We start from the raw sequence: 21,394 nt of genomic DNA, 5'->3' as shown, positions 1-21,394 counted from the left end.
TGGACGCTTCAGCAACTCCCTGAAACACAGTACTTGCGTTAGTATGGTTTTCAATATTGTAAACATAACACACACTTGGAGTCGACGGCACAGGTACATATAAATAGAAACCACAAATGATCCATTGTCTAAAAGAATCAATGGATATGTAAATATGATCCGATTTTCTCAACTTATTTCTCCGATTTATTTACATCTGCATCAACTACAAGGGATGTTGTGATTGTAGAGGAAGCTCTGTCGTCTCCCTGAAACACAGTACGTGCGTTAATAAGGAAGAAAGTATAGCAATGGAATCGCGTTATATGATCTCGCTCGATGGAACTGTCATTATCCATACCTCGTGCTGCTGAAGAACATCTAGGGATGTTGTCAATGTGGTGAACGCTTCAGCATCTCCCTGAAAGACAGTACTTGCATTAGTATGGATAACAATAATTATAACTGAAAACAAACGCTAGGGGACGACATCTAAGGTGTATATCAATTGGAAAGCACTAACCAAACATTCAGTAAAATAATTACACGATACATAACAACTATTACTTGACATGCATACAACAAGTCTGTAGCGGAATAGCCAAGTAAGATTACCTGATACGCGCTAGAAGTGGTTGATAACTGCGAGCATGTCACGGAAGTAGAATGTTCTTGCTTCAGATTCAAGGGATAGTCAAGCAGTTGTAAAGGTAAATTATTGTTTGATAATGAAATGCCAATATTTAAAATTGCCATGTAAGGAGACAGAATACTTGAGTAATGCATTTGAAAATGCGCAATGTAGCACAGTTCCCTGTGCCCATATATAGATTTCGTTTGTGGGTTATGAAATCTAAAAATAATATATATTTAGCGTGTGTTTAGTAGACGAAAACTCGGGTAAGGTCCATAGGAAATTTTTCTACGATCGACCGACTTACGCTTAAAAACACATGGCCGACCCGTAGGGACAATAAACATTTCTGACCGAACCATTCCTTTAAGTCAGCTTGGATTGTGGGCCACTCCTTCATGGTGTAAGCAAGTAGATGGCTGGAGGACGCACAGGAGGGCTTGCGCTTTCAGAAAACAGTCACTTTTTGGTGGGGCAAGCCCGGCATGAGCTGGGTGGATCTGCACGACAAACTAGCCGACCTCTTTGGGCGTCGGCGCCACCCCCTGATTTCCTGATAATACACCTTGGGGGCAATAATCTGGCACAGTGGGAAGAAAGTCACTCTTGACAGAAATGTGCACCTCGCTCAGGAGGATTGCACAATGCTGGAAACAGAGTTCATGACGTCTGAAATTCTTCCCAGGCAACATTGGCAAGGAGCAGAATCTAATAAACGGTCGAAATTTCAAGAAGAAAGTTAAACAAGGCATTAGGTAATTTCTGCACATACACAGGCCTCAAGTTCATCAAACACTGGGCCATCACATTAAATAACAAGGAACTATTTCTCAACAACGGGGTACACCTGTCTATAGAAGGAGGAATGGGGCTTTGGCTGAAAGGGGGTGTTTATAGGGCATATTTTGGGGGGACGTGATGGGCCATATACCCCCTGAGGGTGGCGGCAGGGATCAGCCTCGAGTTGGCCCTACGATGGAGCAGGGTCCCTGCTCACCTGATCCCCTATTCCCCAAAATGTTTATACCATTGCTGAGTTTGTTGGTTTTTAGTTTTATGCATAGCTATTATGGCAATAAAGCTTACAGCCAAATTTTCCACCTTACCTGGCTTGGTACTCCTTATTTTTGTACACGATCACGATGTAGGAGGGAGGGGCGGGCCATAAAAGGTTCCTGTTCACTTTTCTGACACACCTGCTCTGCTTCCCCTCGCTATAACATTTCCAGGCTTATATAGCCTTGGTTACATTCATGCAGTGATCACTTTCCTCGGTGATGGCGCGCTCATTGAAAAGGTGCACAAACAGCTGATGTCACCTGGGGCTGGGGAAGGAAAAACACGAGCGGAAACAGCTGAACAAGCAGCTCTTTGCAATGACAGTTCTATTTTTATTCTCAACATCGTGCGGCTGACGTCTTTTATTTTAAAGTTACAATCCTCGCCAGGAGGGGATTAGGAGTGCTGGCAACTTGCTCTGTTTAAAAAACGAAAAGGTTCTCAGTTGTATTTGTTTTGTGCATAGCGCTCACACTGCTTTCCGGTTGCTTCTAAGAGGTGCAGAAAGACTGCAATGAAAAGTCAATCGATGCCTGTATTTTCTGCTAGATTCTCATATTTCTGTCCTTGGGCATTAACAACTATGAAATTGCTATGAAATTGGCACTCGGAGCCACACTTCACGAATGTGCATCAAAGTTTTGTGGTCCTCAACAAATCACATTATCGTGCTGGACCTCGCTTTGCTTATTTGCCAGAAGTATTAGCATTTAGAAATAGGTTGAACACCAGTTCTATGCGCTATTTTAAACGCGTCCTTGTGGTTCAGTTTTGAGTAACTTTGTTGCGACCCATTTTTCAATGTTGTTCTTTTTTGATTTTAATACGTTTTTATTCGAATTTTCAATATTACAATAGTACAGATGTTAACTTAATGCAGAAGACATTATGGGCTGAGAACATTAAAAAAAGAACAGGTTGTTCAATATGCCATAACAATATAACTAATTATACGCTGAACAATCAATTTAATTGAGATTGATGGAAATGAATAATGTCTTATGAAAGGATTTTAGAAGAAAAATTCTGCATATATGATCAGAAGAAACAGTGAGACAGACAGGGGGACATACAAAGTACGAACAAGAAGACGAGAGGGAAAGGAGGAATGGGATGTGTGTGAAGGCAATAGTATAATCAGAGTTTTATGAAAACAGTCATTGCGGTATAAGGCTTAATTTATCAGTAGAACAGTTAGCATAACACATGCAAGATTGAATATACAAATGAATGTTCAAGTACCATGAGTAGTTGCACTGAAACAGTTCAGGTAGCGAATAAAGAAAAACCATTTAGCATTATACTTAGACATGGAATTGAGATTGTTTGCCATATATAGTTGCATTCTATGAATGTGGCAGACATTGTTCCACCAGCCCTTGACGGAAAGAGAGGTAAAGTTTTTCCAATTGGCTGTAATGAGTTTCAGGGCGATGACAATAAGTAGATCATATAGATTGACAGAGTCCAATGATACATTTTGATTAACAACTAGGCTTCCTAAAAAGATATTCATATAAGAGAGTGGAACATCAACAAGAAATGTAAGTTTAAGTTACTTCCATATGTCTTGCCAAAACCTGAAAATAAAAGGGCAATTAAAAAACATATGTGCGTAAGAGGCAGGAGCATGACCACAGGACCAGCATTTTTCATTACAGTAAACCTTAGCTTTAGCTAACTTTATAGGAGTGATGAACACTCTATGAACAAAGAAGAAAAAGTGTTGTGTAATGTTGGCTGATACTGAAATATGTTTGATTTTAGTAAATAGACGAGACCATGTGTGATCATCAATGGTGCACCCAAATTAATGTTCCCATTTGAAACGCACAGAGCAAATAGCTGTGGTTGAGGCAAGGGTCTTATAAAATGTAGAGGCTCTAATATCGGATATCGTGGTAAACAGAAGCAATCTAGAAACATCTGGTGAAAGAATAACATTTGAGGCTTGATGCAGAGCATCCAGGCAAGAATTGACAAGATTATTGTAGTAATTGAAGTCTGCATTGGGAATGGAGAATTGGCGTTGTGATTGTTGAAAGGATAAGATAAAGGGGCCATGTATAATGTGTTGAATGAATCTGATGCCCTTTTTCAACCAGGATCTCCAATTCAATACCCTATTATTAATCTTAATGTCCTTATTATGCCAGAGCAAGGGTGAAAGACACTGTTTGGGAGTATTAGTGTGCAGAAAGAGAAAATTGTTTGGGCAGAAATAGAGGCTTTAATGGGATCAGAGAATGCCATAGAGGAGTGATTGAATATGTAGATGAGGTCCTTGATCTCAAAGGGATGAACCATTGGTTTTTCTAATCTACACCATAGGGGGATATCAGATACTTCTGCACATGCAAACAAGTATCGGCATTGTTTTAGAAGGAAAGCCGAGTGGTATAATTTAAAGTCAGGGAATTTTACCCCACCCATTTCATAAAACGCTTTAAGCTTGGCAATGGCAATCCTTTTACTTTTCCCAATTCCCCAGAAAAAGTTGAGCGAAATAGAGTAGACGGATTTAAAAAAAGAAGGTGGTAGAGGAACATATAGAAGCTGCTGATGATATAGTATAATGGGGAAAGCATCATTTTAATCGGTCCAGACGTCCCCGCCATGAGAGATAAAGGGGGGACCATCTAGACATAAGGTCTTTGAGTTTATCTAGCAAAATCTGAGTGTTAATTTTGATAGTGTCATGAAGCGTTGTTGCAAATCTAATACCTAAATACTTAATAGAGTCATTACACAATTTGAAGCCATAAGGATCAATTTCATGTTTAAGACAATAGGGATTTAGTGGCAGGATTTCAGACGTGTCTTTATTCAGTCTGTATCCCGATACTAGGCCGAATTGAACCAGGGTATTGATTAGGTTGGGGAGATGACGTTTAGGATTCTTAATAAAGATAAGGATTTCATCAGCATATGCTGCAAATTTAAAAAAGGAACTGCCCCCGGGGATTCTGGGAGTATTTTTATTGGATCTAATAGATTATAATAAAGGCTCTAATTAAAGAATATAAAGGATTGGGGAGAAGGGACAGCGCTGTTTGAGTACCTCTGCAGAGAGGGAAGGAGGAGGAGGATTGACCATTGATACATATTGGGGATTTTGGGGATGAATAGAGAAGTCTGACAAGAGAAATAAACTTGTCACCACAACCATGCCATTGTAAAGATTGAAACATAAAGTCCCAATTGACGCGATCGAAAGCTTTTTCCGCATCTAATGCAATGGCTGCATAACCCTGTTTGTCTTTTTTATCTTTTGCTACTGAGTGAATGGCATCTAATAGTAGCCTTGCATTAGAGGAGATGTTACGTCCTTAAACATAGCCAACTTGGTCTACTTTGATCAGGTTAGGAAGGGAGGATTCAATTCTGTTGGCTAGTATTTTTGCAAAGATCCTACTTTCAACATTAATAAGGGAGATGGGCTGATAATTATTGGGGAGTGTAGGGTCTTTATCGGGTTTGGGAAATAATATAAGTAGGGCTTCAGAGAATGAACCAGAGGAAGATTTATGAGATATGAAGTAGGAAAAAAGGGTTTTAAGTTTAGGTATAAGGGGTTGAGAAAGACAGTCATAAAATTCAGTGGAGAGGCCGTCGGGACAAGGGGCTTTTCCTCTACCCAATCCACCAATGGCTCGGGAAATCTTGTGCAGTGTAATTTCATTAACTAAGTGGGAAAGATCAGTTTGAGGGTATGAAGATCTATTGATGTTTTTGAGAAATGAAGCTATATTATTCTGAGAAATTGAATTGTCAGAAGTATGTAAATCCTCATAGAACTTTTTAAAACATTTTAGAATATCATTAGGTTGATTAAATGAGGTGCCTGAGGAATCTTTTATGAGGGATATATAATGTTTTTCCTTTTTTGTTTTCAAGTAGGAGGCTAACGGCTTGCCAGCTTTATTGGAGGTCTGGTAAATTTTTGTTTTGTATTTGAGAATGGTTCCTGCAGCTAGATCAGTAATCTCTTTGTTAATTTGGAAGCGTATAGCCATGACCTGACGGAGATTGTCTGTGTTAGTGTTATTGTAATAATGTTGCGCAGCTTGAGTGAGCTGTGAGTAGAGATCATCCAGATGTTCTTTAGGTAATGCTTTCTTTTTCCCCCGAATAGGCCATGATATGACCTCTCAAAGCAGCTTTGAACGCATCCCAATTGTTCACAACAGAACTATCGCAGTCTTGGTTGTTGGCAAGAAATTGATGAACAAAGGAATGGGCGGATTGAAGGAACTGTGTGTCCTGTAATAAGAAATTGTTTCGTTTTCAGCCAGATGATGGTTTACTAACATCAGAGAGACAGAAAGATGTGCATACAGGGGCGTGATCAGATATGATAATGTTTGCAATCTTAGAGTAAACAATGGTCCCTGTGAGGTTTTTAGTGGAAAATATGTAATCAAGGCATGAGAGTGTGTTATGGAGTGAGTGAAAGGTATAGTCAAGTTGCGTGGGATGGTAGAGTCTCCAAGAATCAACAAGACCGATTTCAGCTGGACATTTAAGAAATGACTTGTTTGACTTGGTAGATTTAAACACACAGCTGGATTTCCAGTCTAGGAACGGGTCAAGAACCTGATTGACATCGCCACACATGATTACATTTGTGAAGCTGTTATTGAGTATCATTTGTTTGACAGAGATCCAAAAATTAGGATCAGGTAGGGTTGGGCCGTAAATATTAAAAATGGAAACGTGTATAGAATCAATCAGGAGTTTGACCCATGACCATCTTCCATCTGTGTCAGCACCCTTATCTAAGATTTTGAACGGTACTTTCTTGCTCATTAATATGGCCACTCAATTTTTCTTGCCGACAGCAGGGATGGAAATGACTCCTTTAACCCAATGGGAGTTCAGTTTCATAGCTTCCATATTTGATAAATGTGTCTCTAGTAAACAGGCTACAGATGGATTCAATTTGTTCAAGGGAGATAGAATCTTATTTCTTTTGATAGGGTTATTACAGCCCTTAATATTCCACGTAACACATTTAAAAATCATTTAATCATTTGAGAATGTATGGAAGAAAAGTCTGATAGCGAAAAAAGTACTATGATTAGATATTGTAAAGGTACAGTTATAATCACCTAAACCTAGGAGAGAACACATGAGGAGAACCCAGAAGGTATAGGGACAGGAAGTGGGAGGTCTGATCATAAGTAATATATATATGAAAACAACAAGAAAAAAGACGACTAAAGAGGGAAATCAGACCAGGACACAGGGAATGAGGGGAGAAGCAAATGTCAGGGACGGGTGACACCTGCTGAGTCGTCAAAAGGAAAGCGAACGACACGCAGTAGAAGGATGTAACAGCAGTGTCCGTCCCACTACATTATGTCAAACGAATATTTGTAGCATCAGTTGTGTAACGGCAAGCAAATAGAAGAATAGCACTTTTAAGTACTGAGTGAAGTGGAGGCACATGGGGGAGATGAGATGTCCATGCCTTCAGTTTTAATGGAGCGTATGAAAGTTCTTAAGTCATCAGGTTCATCAAACACAGCAGTGCAGCCTTCATATGTAACTTTGAAGGAACATGGATGATATAACCCATAACAAATGTTGAGCTGCTTTAGAGCTGGACAAAAATATAGGAATATCTTTCTGCATTGAGCTGTGCATTTGGCCACATCCTGCGATATGAATAACTTGCTTCCATGCCAGATGAGGGGTTTACGATCTTTGGCCGTAGATAAGATAAGTGGAAGCTGGGAGTATTCGAGGAGATATAAGATAAGTATTCTGGGGAGGGACGAGAAGTAGAAGAAGCTGAAGGGTGACCAATACGATGAGCATGTTGTATGTTGAATACCGTTTCCAGAGGAAGGTGAAGTAAGGCTGGCAAAAACGTTTGTAAGAATTCAATGTGGTTAGTTCCCTCTGACTCCTGGGGGAGAACAGAAATTCTGAGGTTATTTCATCGGCTGCAATTTTCCAAATATTTGCTGTGTTTCTGAAGATCTTTGACAGATCTCTCCAGTTGCGCCACTCTGGGGGACACATCTTCCACTAGATTAACTCTTTTCTCCACCTCCTCCATTCTATTTTCAAAGCCCTTCCATCTGTCATCTAATTGTTGTAGTTGGATGTTTGTGGTCTGAATGAAAGGTTTGAGAGCTCTGATCTCTGACAGTATAGTTTCAATAGCTTGATCAGAAATACCTGATGGGGGTGGCAAATCACTTTTAGGTCTTTTAAGGGTGGTAGTAGAAGTATTAGAATCCTTTGTAGTAGATACATTTTTTAATTGTTTTTGTTGGTGGCCATTCTAGCTGCAGTTAGAGACAGAGCTGTATTCCGAATAAAGTTAGAAGCAGGAAAGTTCTTAAGCTTGAAGACCAGACAGGGCAATGATCCAAAGCGAACTGAAGCCACAGACTGCTTGAAGTAATAGGTATTCCTGATCTCATATGAGAGGATGTATCTAATATTGGCAGAGTCACTTAGTGGTAAGGTAGTCTATCAAATGGTTTGCAATTATTATGTCCATATTATTTAGTCTGACTACTTCCTTTGTAGGAAGAGCAAACGGACTAGGCAGATAATAACAAGGAGCAAAACAGAAGATAAAGCTGAGTGATATGTCACTACCAATAAAATGAAGCAGTGAAGTACTGAACCACAGCACAAAAGTAGTAGGGACATTTATGACGTAGATTTGGGAGCGTAAGCGCCAAAATCCCCATAGATTCAGTGATGGTTGACAGAAGTGAAAGGCAGAGTGGCTTTGTAGACCATGAAAATCAATAATGTATCCAATAACGGAAGTTGAAATATTGGCTTCTTAACACTTTATAATGTGACAAACTTTACAAAGGTAGCCAGCAAGGAAGCAAGAAAGTTACTTATTTTGAATTGTTTCATCAACAGGTTGAGGAGGTAGAAAGCATTGTAATTGTTAAAACAGAAGACACAGCATTAGGAAATGTTCTTCAGTTCAAAATAAAAGATAAATGATGTACCAGAAGAGTTTGTATTTGTATTGAAGGTGTCCAACAAGCACAGCATTTGAGGTTATCAATAATTAGATGGAGCGTGTAATAAAGAGAAATGTTTACTTCCAAAATGATGTCCGTGGCATTATATAACTTTACCAGAGGTGGCGTCAATGGGAAGGAGGGGCCGCCTGGGCAGAGACCGGCATGTCACTGTGAGAGTGACGCCGAGCGTCTCTTCATGAGGCACGGACTTCTTTCAGGAGTTGCTGCCGGTGAAGTGGCGTCAGACCGCCCAGGAAGCTCCTCTGAAGCAGAACCGCGTCAGAGACATAAAAAACACACACGGAGCATGCCTGCAGTAGTACAGAGCAGAGAAGTAAGAAAAAGCCAGCAAAATATATAGTACTTGCTATATATGCTATATTAAATGGTGGTGGGACGGAGCAGAGCGGCTACACGTCCATTCTCCTCTGCGTTAGGCTACGTCCCCAATGTTGTTCTACAGCTCTTCTCCCGTGTCTTTTCTCTTTCTTCCTTTCTCTAATGAGGGCACTCATTTCCTCGATTGTTCTCATTTTCTTATACTCCTTTCCACCATCCCTTCATGTACAACAGTAGTACACCTCCTTCCCAGGCTCTCTTCTCACCCCCTCCCACTGAAGAGAGTAGTGTGTAATGCTAAAATAGCCCCAGGACAAACAGTCAAAGAACAACGAGAGCCATTTGCATATGTATGTTCTTGCCTGCGCGAGGTGTGGGGGAATGCTGATGTTCTGAAGGCTGGCCTGCTCTGCATGCTTATCAGGGTGGCCTTCAGCACAGGGCCCTCCTGAGCTGAGCACTAATGTGATATGATATACGATATGATAGTTTATTTATATAGCGCCTATACACAGTGTGTTTCAAAGTGCTTGAAGGCAATGGAGGGAACAAGGGGAAATACAATGAAGATTCCCCCTGCTAATAGCGCAGGGAGCTCTTGATTCTATTAAAGACAAGGAGGCGAGCATTATGATTCATCTTCTCATTTATTTAGCTCTCCAGCAGTTTCAACAAATCAATAAAATGTCCATCTTTTCATTGAAAACAAACATTTTTTTTTTCTTTTTAAAACTTCATTTCCCATCAACCCTAGGTCCCTGTTCCCTGTGTCCTGGTCATGTGACCTAGTCCTTCCTCTTCCTGTAACCTCCTCTTCTTTGACTGCTTTTCAACTGCAATCTTAACCATTACTGAACTGTCAACTTGTTCCGGAAAGTCTCTGAACTGTAGACCTCTGCGGAAAAGATCCCTCGCATTCTAACTTGCGATCCTGATCAACGTGTCCCGTTCTTTTCTCGAACGTCTTCAGCTATTCTTCTGATCGCCTCCTAAGACGGAAACAACAATACATGTTAGGGCGGCGGATACACACCCTATTCTGAGAGGAAAATCTTGTTATTCATTCAGATACATATCACAGTACATTACTTTGTCATCACCTTGTCTCTCCCTTGTATCTAGGGTGGGAAAGTAATGCTCGCCTCCTTGTCTTTAATAGAATCAAGAGCTCCCTCCGCTATTAGCAGGGGGAATCTTCATTCTATGTCAAGATGGAGGCAAGCATTATGCTTGTTCAAAGCTTCTTACCATAGCTTCTGCCAGTGTGTTAATAGGTCTAAAGTAAAACGTTCTGAACGTATTATCACTTGCCCAATCAGCTGCTTTCAGTATATCCTGTAACGTTGCACCCTGCCTCAGTGCTTTGGACGCCCCTGCCCCTCGCACTGAGTGTGCTCCAAATTTTGCCATGTCTATTCCTGCTAGAGTCATAACTTCTCGAACCCATCTCGCTATGGTGGCTGTCGCTACGCCCTTATGCGGCTTCATGCGCGCTATCAGCAATTGCGCCATCCCCATCGGTCTCAGCTCAGCTGTCCTATTCACATATTCTTTTATACATGTGGCCACGCACCATTTTAGATGATCTTGCATATATGGGTATGTTATTGATGAGGAGTCTGTCTTTGTCCTCCTGGCAAGATGGAAAGTCACTCCGTCTTGACCGTATACCATTCTGTCTATTTCAAGGGCTCTGACATCTGCCACTCTTCTACAAGAAATCATTCACAGAAGCATTGCCAACTTTTCTGACAGTCTGCCTAGCGATAAGTATCTATTACCGGGCCAGTCTGCTAATAGTTGTAGTACGACTGTAACGTCCCACAGGGACTTGTATCTTGGTTGCGGTGGCTTTCTAAATGTAATCCCTTTTAGAAGTCTAATCACCGCTACATTCTCCCCTACTGGGGCTCCTTCTATAGGAGTATGGCCTGCTGATATTGCGGATCTATATACTCCAATCGTTCGATAGGCTTTGCCGTCCTGCAAGAGTTCTGCTAGAAAATTCAGAATCTCTACTAAAGGGGCAGAAACGGGATGAAAACCTCTCCTTTTGCACCACCTTGACCATCTGTTCCATGCTGCGTCGTAGCTCCTTCTAGTCGACGGAGCCCATGACTCTGCGATGAGACTCGCAGCTTGTGCCGAAATTCCTGGGAGATTCCAGCGTCTCCTGCTATCCTGCACGCTATCAGCGGCAGCGTCCCCTTCGCTTTCAGAGGGATATACAACCCAACTGGGTCCGTGAGAAGGTCTTCTCTTTGCGGCAATATTCTTAGATAGTCTGCTATCAGTTCCATCAGCGTTGGAAACCATACTTGCGACTTCCATATCGGGACTATTATTATCAGATTCGCTGCCTCCCTGCGAACTTTCGATAAAGCTCTGCTTATCATTACGAATGGAGGAAACGCATATAGTATCTCTTCTCTCCAATCTTGTAGGAAGGCATCTGTCCCTGCTGCTGCTGGGTCTAACCTCCAGCTGAAAAATCTGTTCTTCTGAGCGTTCAGTCTGGACGTAAACAGATCTGTGTGAATCGGTCCCCAGAGCTTTTCTATCTGCTGGAAGACTGCTCTGTCTAGCCTCCAGTCGCTGGAGTCTGTTAGATGTCTGGAGTTCCAGTCCGCCACTACATTCTGAGCGCCTGGTAAATATTCTGCTATTACCGCAGTCCCTGACTCCAGACAGGAGTGCCAAAAGTCCTTGGCTATATCCGCTAACAATCTGGACTTCGTTCCACCTAAGTGATTTATGTATCTGACTGCTGAGATGTTGTCCATCTTCAGAAGGATACATGAATTCACTTTGTCCTTCGTGAAAGCTCTGATTGCAAAAGAGCCGGCCAATAGTTCCAGGCAGTTTATGTGCAGCTTGAGCTCCTCCGAGCTCCATCTGCCCCCTGTCTGGAGCTCCCCACATGGGGCCCCCCAGCCTGCCCTGCTGGCATCTGATTCTATTACTATATCCGGGCAGTCGCCAAAAATGGCTCTGCCGTTCCATGCCTCCATGTTCTGGAGCCACCACTCTAGCTCTGTTCTGGACTCTTGGTCTAGCGGCACTAGCTGGTGGTAGTTGAGCCCTTGCTGAAGGTGTCTTATTTTCAGCCTCTGTAGCGCTCGATAATGCAGGGGTCCTGGAAATATCGCTTGGATGGATGCCGCTAACAGGCCCACAATACTCGCTATTGTTCGCAGTGATGTGGTTGGGCTGCCGAGACAGTTCCTTATCTCTCTTTTTATGTCTCTGATCTTCCTGTTCGGCAGCTCCAGGGTCGCTGTCCTGGTATCTATAATAAAGCCCAGGAATTCTATTCTCCTTGCTGGTACCATCTCCGACTTCTCTCGATTCACAAGGAATCCCAGAGAGGTTAAGAGGTTCACCACCCAGCTGGTCTGGTAGCGAAGAACGTCTTCGCTGCTCGCCATTATCAGGATATCGTCTAGGTAGATGATGATCCGTATTCCTTTCTCCCTGATCGCTGCTGCTACTGGCTTCATCAGTTTCGTAAATGCCCAGGGAGCGGACGCTAGTCCGAACGGCATTGTGGCAAATTGCCATAATTGCCCGTCCCAGTCGAACGCCAGGAAAGATCGGTATTCTTTTCCTACTGGGATCGTGAGATGAGCATCTTTCAGTTCTATTCTGGCGAGCCAGTCGCCCTGTCTGAGTGTGTCTCTCAGCTGGTGAGTCCCTTCCATTTTGAAATGGTTGTAGACTACCCACTCGTTCATGTCCCTCAAATTTATGACTGGTCTCACTTTTTCTTTTCTGTGGACCAGGAACATATTGCTGATGAACCTCGGAGCCCTGCAAGGCTCGATAGCTCGCTTCTTCGCTAGACTCTGTAGTTCTGCGTGTAACAAATCTTTCTCTGTTCGCGCCGTTACTATTGGTCTGGGGGCATTGTACTGGGTTGGGGTCTGGATAAATTGTATGTGCAAGCCTCTGACTGACTGTAGCTCCCAAGCGACGTTGGAAAGCGTGCGCCAGTTTTCCCAGTACTTCGCTGTCCTCCCCCCTACTGAAGGATATGTGGACGCTCTCACCTGTGGGGACGTACTGTCCTCTTCCTTGTCCTCTGCTTCGCCTTCCTCTGGGGAAGCGACCTCTGGGTTGGAAGAAGGTGTCCGGTTTCTTATCCTCCCAGTATTGTGCTCTGTTTGATTGAGGCCTTCTGGACGTTTGATAGCGACCGGCCGCTCGGCCTCTGTATCGACCGGTCCCTCCAAAAACTCTTCCGGGGAAGATCTTTCTTATTGAGGCTTGTGCCTTTTCCAGCGAGGTGTAGGTCCCTACGAACCTCCCCATCTCCTTTCCGAATGTTTCACCGAAGAGCAGGCCCCGTGCTGCCTCGCCTGCCTCGTAAGAGGATAGGTCTCCTAATTTCTGGTCTATTTTCAGCAATAGTCCTCTTCTGCGCTCCGAGTATATCGCACAGTTTGCGTTCCCTAACAGACATACGGCTCTTTGAGCCCAGTTTGCCAACACCTCTGGGTCAATCTCCTCCCCTGTATCCTTCGCTCGCTCTGCCAGGTCCATAATTTTTGCCAGTGGACCAGCTAGATCCAGGACCTTCTCCTGGCAACTCCTCCATGAGCGGTCGATTCCTTTTCTAGGATCCCTGTGTGATTCAGCTACAAAAGCTAGCATTTTAGGATCTAATTCCGGTGCTTCTGCCACCTTTGCTGGGAGTTCCGGTCTAGGGCATTCAGCCCTCATCCTTTGCCTCACCTCCTTCTCAAGTGCCTTGCGAAGCCTCTGAGTCATGTATCGCGCTACTTTTGGGGAAGGCACCCATTCTGACTGAAACATATCTGAGGTTTCTTCCTCAATATTGTTCAACTTCCTCAGTCTCTTTTTCGGAGGTGGTAAGCTCCCTTCCTCTCCTTCTTTATCACCTTCTTCTTGCGAGGATGTCGGAGATTCTGCGAGGTCCTCTTCCTGAGGGACCTCTTCTTCGGTGTCTCCCATATTTTCTTCCCCTGGGTCGGGGTCAAGAGGCTTGGCACCCCTGACTTGGACATAAAGGCTTCTTTTAGCCTAAGGAAAGCGTTGTATGCCTCTGGGGCCTTTGGATCTACCCCTTCAAGTTGGCCCGGGGGGTCAGAAGAGTTTGCGCTCTTGCGGGCCTTACTACACCCCTGTGGGACTTCTGGCACTGCCCTTGTGGACGTGCTTGCTCGTGGTGTGGTGCCTCTGGCTCTTTGGCTCAGGAAACATTCAATTGTCTGTAGGCGTTCCTGCAGGGGTCTAACCCCAAGAGCCACTGCCTCTACGAGTGATTTGCCTAGCACATCTTTGAAGCTTTGAGCCAAATCTAAAGGGTATGTGGCTTCCTGCTCTTCCTCACTCCATTCATATTCAGCCATACTGTGTGCTGGCAGGTGCCTGGTAATACCTGTACAGGCGTATTGGCACGTCCACTACTCACTCTTCTCTTGAGGCTGCACGTAGGCTGTCAAGCAGCTTCTGTGTTAATCAGTGTAGGGCACTGTACTGATGGTATGCTCTGTCTGAGCTGAAATGCTGCACTATATGCTGTAATTCGCTCCTTCGGCGTCTCCGTATCTTTAGCTAGCAATTAATCTCTGTCACTGACAGGAGACCGGGGCGCAATGCCCGCGAAACTTTACGGAGCGTATTAGGCCCCTCCTTCCCAAAGGAGGGGGCCGTGTGCTCCTCCAATCCTAATGCCAAGGCTCGCGGCATTAGGCTCCTCCCCCGCGAGGGAGGGGGCTGCGAGCGGGACTCTGCACGAGCTCCCGCTGCGCCCCTCCAAGGGTGGGGGCCGCCGCTGCGCTCGCGACTCCCGCGAGCGGGCTCGCAGGCGCTGTCAGGCTCTCGGAGCCTTTGCCCTCCGCCGCCAGAGGGGTGGGGGCCAATCACTCGCTCGCGGCCTGCGCCCGCGAGGAGAGGAGACCTTGGCAGGCTCCTCGGGCTTCCTTCTCGGTTCCTTCGCGACGATCGCAAATAGAAATAATGAATTTTCGACGAACCCCTAATGTGCTGGAAATGCAGCACAGGGCCGCCGCACTATAAAATGACACCTTATCACAAACTCGGAATTCTACGCTGCGCGGTCCCTGCGCTTACAGCCCATATGAATATGTTATGTAAATATTACATATATACAGTCAATCCTATCAATACCCTCATACAAATGCTGTCAAGTTACGCAGCTAGATGAAAAGGGTACTTATCTCTGGAGAGCAGGAAAAGAAGAGGAGGTTACAGGAAGAGGAAGGACTAGGTCACATGACCAGGACACAGGGAACCGGGACCTAGGGTTGATGGGAAATTAAGTTTTAAAAAGAAAAAGAAAATGTTTATTTTCAATGAAAAGATGGACATTTTATTGATTTGTTGAAACTGCTGGAGAGCTAAATAAATGAGAAGATGAAGCATAATGCTCGCCTCCGTCTTAACATAGAATGACATTCTTACAGGCCATGAACAGTAAGGATGTGAAATTAACTATCGTACTCCGCCTGAAGATATTTCAGATAGTGCAAGAGCTAAGACATAGATAAGGAAGGGAGGGGGGAGAGTGGGAAGGAAATGGAAACAGACAGGCGACTACCATACTAGGCCTGACTACATTTCTGGTAAAGCCGGAGAAAAACAAAAGGTGAGGGAGAGGGTTGCAGAAAGGGAGAGGAGGAACAAAACAAGCGGCATTAATACTAGGCCTGACAACATGTCAGATAGTGCTGGAGAGGGGAGGTGGGGGAAAGGAAGAAAAAACAAGTAAGGGGATGGGGAGGAGACAGACGAGGCAGGGGCCAGCTGACAGGCCTGCTTCAATAGCCAGCGCTGGGAAGACACTGAGGACTGTGACTGGCGCATTAGGCGCTTTTCAACAATCCTGACTTTTTCATTTCTTCCTGTGAAAGCATTTTTTTAAAAAAATCAGCCACCTTCCTCGTTCCAGCGTCCAATAACAACTGCTGGCCATTTCAAAATAAAAAAACAAATGAGCAACAAATGCACTCAGTGAATCAATCAAAAAGTACCACAGATGCAGAATAATCTTCCATCCAGGAAACAACGTGTTAAACATCCGGCATTTTTTCCCTTTGCCACGCTTTGCATTGGAGTACCTACCCAGCGCTGCGATACCGTTCCACGAGGTTAACCACCTCTTAAGATGGCCGCCCTATTCACCATACAGTGTGTCCCTGCCTAAGGCATCCACCCAACATCATCCCGAGTCTGCATTGGTCCAGGCTGCATACTTCTGGACAAATCACCCGCCGTCAGGCGCACGCCGTCCCCAGCACGAAGGCACTAGCACAAAGGCTGGTGACCTGTCCCGAGCCTGTCCAGAGCGTGACCAGCGGCCAAGGCCAGACCCCCTGCTGCTGCTGACCCTCCCTGTTAATCTTTGTGCAGGATCGCATTGCCCAAGCAGCCGTACATGCATTATCTACGCGCTGGTAAGCACTACATACACGATTTTAATTACTTCTGCCAACCTTATGTCTTTGACATCCTGCTATGCGCAACAAAATGACTAAAGTGACACCTATTCCAACAACTTCAGTCAGTCACTCCTGCCTCCGGTACTAACATGCTCTGATGCCATCATCCGTTGCCACCCTGTCCACGTTATACCAAACGGCTTTAGAGCTTGAAACCTGCCTTGCAACCGTCTGTGGCCAGCGTTTCCAACTGTACTGCACTAATCATTCTCACAGCCTATACTGGGAACTGAACCTAGGATTACCATAAGTGAGCCCACCTACCCTACATTTGTCTTTTAATTGCACTCCAGCTTGAACAATATTGAATTCCTCCTCCTACCTGTCTGTACAGCGCTCTATGCATTCTTGCCTATATTATGATTCTTGAACTCAGGTGCACCCCTGCTGCTAAAGTTGCTCCTACCTGCTTGCACACTGCATTTTAGCCCATTCTGTGATTGTTGAATTTAGTTGGACCTGCAGCTAGAACTGCTCCCACCTGTTTTGCACATTGCTTTTTAGCCCATTCTGTGATTGTTGAATTTAGTTGGACCTGCAGATAGAACTGCTCCCAACTGCTTGCACATTGCATCCTGCTTGCACATTGCATTTTAGCCCATTCTGTAATTGTTGAACTTAGTTGGACCCTACAGCCATAATTGTCCAGTCACTAGTGTTTTAAGCATTTTGCGCTAAAATCGAATCTAGATGCCAGTTTGCTTGAACATCCTCATTGTATCTCTACAATTTAAATGTACGGTATGTTAGCTCATTGCACCTCCTAGTCACCAGTGTTCTAGGCCTCTTGCGCTAAAATCAAATCGAGATGCCAGTACGCTTGAACATCCTCATTGTATTTCTACAATTTAAATGTACTGTATGCTAGCCCACTGTACTCCCTAGTCATTAGTGCCCCAATCATAAGCATTTAAGACATACCACTGCTTAGACAGAAATGTCCCCTACCTGCCTTATCAAAGTCACCTTAACCCTAATACTCATCAACACTATACTTAGCATAATGGCCCTTACTATCAAAACCAGCCCTCCCAAGGATAGAAACCTGAGACTCAGGTCCAGACTGCCCAGCTTTTATGAACCTGTAAGTAACCATCCGAATAATGCCAATAGACGTACCAATACCCAGCCAAAATACTTGCCTCGATTAGTCAAGCAATCCACTTATACCAGCGCTCAAACCTCTACCAAAGTACTCTCAACTCTAGATACCATACCACCTAAAACTTGTCAAACAACCAAACACAATAATTCTTTGACACTAATAGGATCCCTTATTAACTCAAGATCAGCGGTGGCCCACGCCACAGAAATTGCTGACATCCTACATAATGACAACCTGGATCTACTGGCCATAACTGAAACTTGGCTTCACGAGGCTGCAGGACCAACACTAATGCTAGCAGTGCCTGATAAATACCAAATTCTCAGAGCTGACAGGCCAAATGCCAGAGGTGGTGGACTAGCCATCATCTTCAAATCTACCGACCCCATCAGACCTGCCACGTCAGCCTCCTACTCATCCTGTGAAACACTCACAGCCAAAATGTCTCTTTCTAATAATCGCACGCTCTCAATCCACCTGATATATAGTCCTCCGGGGCCGCTAGGCACCTTTGAAGATGATCTAACTAGCCTCATAGCCAATAACACCAAAGATCACTCCCAAACCCTACTGCTGGGAGACTTCAACCTTGGCTTCAATGAAACTGACAATAAACATGCAGAGTCAGTTGCAGCCCTGATTAAGGACCACGGGCTTGATCAAAAAAGTCCTCTGCCCTACCCACATCAAAGGAAGGACCCTTGACTGGGTATCTGAACTGAATTGCAATATCAGTATTACAGATATTGCTCCACAAACATGGACTGATCATTATCTAATAACTTTCTCCGCCACACTAGATCTCCTGAGCACCAAAATCAACAACACGGTTCCTCTTCTCCCAACTAGAAGCAAGAAGGATATGATTGCTGAAAATATTATCCCTCTCCTCCTTCCAGCCATATCTGGACTGGAAAGTAACAACCCTGACGTCTTAGTAAATACTTTCAATGATGCTATGATCAAAGCCCTAGACGCTTCTGCCCCAATCAAACTGCGCAAAGCAAAACAGGAAGCCCACCTAAATGCCTGGTTTACGCCCCACCTCAAATGTCTAAGACTACAAAAAGAAAGCTCCAATCTATCTGGTGCCACTCACCCACTGAAAATAACAAAAATAATCTAACTGAATTCGCCAAAGCATACAAAAAAGAAATAATCAAAACTAAGAAGAACACCTTTAATGATAGGATCGCGAAAGCTAATTCTAACACTAAAGAGCTATTCACCATCCTCTGCGAATTGGAATCCCCTATTCAACCTATAGACGCTGCCCCGCCTAAGTTTGGTGCACCAACATACAAAATGCCCTCTCTAACAAAATATCCTTGCTTCAAGGCAAAATTGCAAAATAAAAAGGCCACACTGTCACCTTCCGACCAACAAACACCCCAACCTCAGGAGAATAAGTCTACCGCACCTTTCAGATTCAAGACCATCTCCATAATCGACACAGAAAAAATAATATTGTTCCTCAAACCGTCAAACTGCAAGGGCTACTCCTGCCCTGCACAAATAATAAAGGACGCATTAGGGACTTAGCCCCCTTCATTACCAAGCTCATAAATTCCTCCTTTAAATCTAGCACGGTACCCACCAACCTCAAAGAATCATGGGTCCTCCCACTACTGAAAAAACAAACCTTGGACCCCACTATCCCCACCAACTACAGACCTATCACCACTGTGCCATTTCTACTTAAGATCCTAGACAGAGCCGCCTACATACAAATCCAGGATTACCTGGAAGCCAACCACCTGCTTGGCACACGGCAATCAGGCTTCCGCCCACTCCATGGTAAGGAAACAACTTTGTTAGACCTCAAGACACAAATTGATGAACTAAAGGATATTGGAAAAACAGCCCTGCTCCTCCTACTGGACTTGTCGGCAGCGTTTGACCTGGTAGACCATGCAGTCCTATGCAACCACCTCGAATCTGCCACCAACTTCACCAGAGATGCCATTGCTTGGGTCCAATCCTTCTTAGCTAATCGTACTATGCGAGTCTTCTCCACCTCCGACTCCGCTGACCCTATCAAAATAACCTGTGGTGGCCCACAAGGATCCTGTGTCTCCTCCACTATGTATAACATCTTCACCAAGCCTTTGTTTGACAAGTTGGACAGACTGGGTGTCACCTACACGAATTATGCAGATGACACCCAGATCCTCATACCCCTTTCGGGCAACTACGAGACAGACTCAGCCTTGGTGAACAAGATATACACCCTCATTCAGGCATGGATGGCCACACGTGGCCTCTGCCTGAATGACGATAAAACAGAGATACTAATCCTAAGCTCCGAAGCTAATATCCAAAAACTAAGCCCAAACTACACATCCTTCAGCATTGATAACAACCCTATCAAAGTGATGTCTGTGGTTAAAACCCTTTGATTCTATCTGGACTCCTCCCTCACTCTCAAGAAGCAGGTCAACTCCCTCGCCTCCTCCACCACTTACACCTGCAAACTCATCCGCACATCCAGACCGTACCTCTCCAGTGCTAGCTGCATCACTCTAGCTAATGCTCTCATCATGTCTAGGTTAGACTATTGCAATTCCCTGTATTCAGGAGCTAACAAATACATCACAGACAAACTTCAAAGACTGCAGTACAATGCCTTGAGAGCAGCACTAAACATCCCCCACAGAGAGCACGTCACCAAATTCAGGAAAGAGGTTAATTGGCTAAAAATAACGGACAGAATCCTACTCAAAACAGCTTCCCTCACCTCTAAATGTCTGAACAACCTAGCCCCTCCCGTACCTAATGGAAAAAATTACGAGGAAAACCTCCATGCGACCCATGAGATCGGCTAACACCTTTAAACTAGAAACTCCTTGGTTTAAAGGCTCGACCGCAGGAGGAACTAGCTTCCCTGTCAAAGCTGCTCACTGTTGGAACAAGTTACCACTCGTCGACCTCAGAATTGAACAACCGTACCCTAAATTTAGACATAAGATAACTAACTGGTTGCGGCCCAATGACACATAACCTGATTAACACCCAACCACAGCTATATGATTCCTAGATTTATAGTCTGACCTATAAACCTGATTACATATTCAGCTGTTAGACAGTCTTGCTAGATTGCTTCGGACTTTTCTAAATTATGTCTTGTACTTGCACACATGTTTGTATATATTACTGTACATATTTCTGTTTGCCTTGTGTTCGCTATACTCTTGCCAATATTGTAATAAGCTTAAGATTTCTTTTATACTGCTGCGCCCGGCTACCCAAGGGTTTGGTGCGCATTACCAAATAAACAAACAAACAAACAGAAGAGTTACATAAACAATATATTCAGTTTAGAAAACATACATAGCGGTGTCAGCCCCCATTGGCCCACCATCCCCTCTGTCGTAGGGGGGGTGCCAGACCCTGGAACATAACCTTACTAACCAATAATAGACAGACATTAGTTTTACATTTTGGAAACAGGTCACAATTTATTCGAACATGCATCACAGGGGGCAGTCCCAGCCATAAAGCATCATGGTTCACGATCATACTTTTCAAAGTTGCCCAAAAGCTGGGCAGAGTTCTAGTTCTCAATGTTCTCAGTGTCCCCTTGCCGCCCATGGCTTTCGCAAGGCACCGGACATACACTCCAGATTTGTACTGCACAGAGTACTTCCACCTCAGGCCACTGAATCTTGCAGATGAGGAATCTCAAGTGTCCCTAAGGGAGTCAGTGCCCATCGTCCGAGTTTGGCTCGAGTACGGCCATCGGGAAACCTGCCCACGGTTCAAGCTGCAGCGCTACTCTCCTCCCCGG

General features: G+C 44.3%; 1 long non-coding RNA gene across 2 annotated transcripts in view; it reads left to right on the top strand.

Annotated features, from left to right (window-relative positions):
- The first annotated feature begins 8,828 nt into the window (after window positions 1-8,828).
- LOC138567203 (uncharacterized) overlaps window positions 8,829-21,394 on the top strand; it is a 121,068-nt gene continuing 108,502 nt past the window's right edge. For both annotated transcript variants that reach the window (XR_011302132.1, XR_011302131.1), the window contains exon 1: window positions 8,829-9,013. This is a non-coding gene — a long non-coding RNA (uncharacterized lncRNA). The remainder of the gene's footprint in view (window positions 9,014-21,394) is intronic.

Source organism: Ambystoma mexicanum, chromosome 2p (genome assembly GCF_040938575.1).
Source record: "Ambystoma mexicanum isolate Mex_15411 chromosome 2p, UKY_AmexF1_1, whole genome shotgun sequence".
NCBI classification, from domain to species: Eukaryota; Metazoa; Chordata; class Amphibia; order Caudata; family Ambystomatidae; genus Ambystoma; species Ambystoma mexicanum.
Note: the sequence above shows the minus strand (reverse complement) of the source record. Positions and strands in the feature narration are given on the sequence as shown.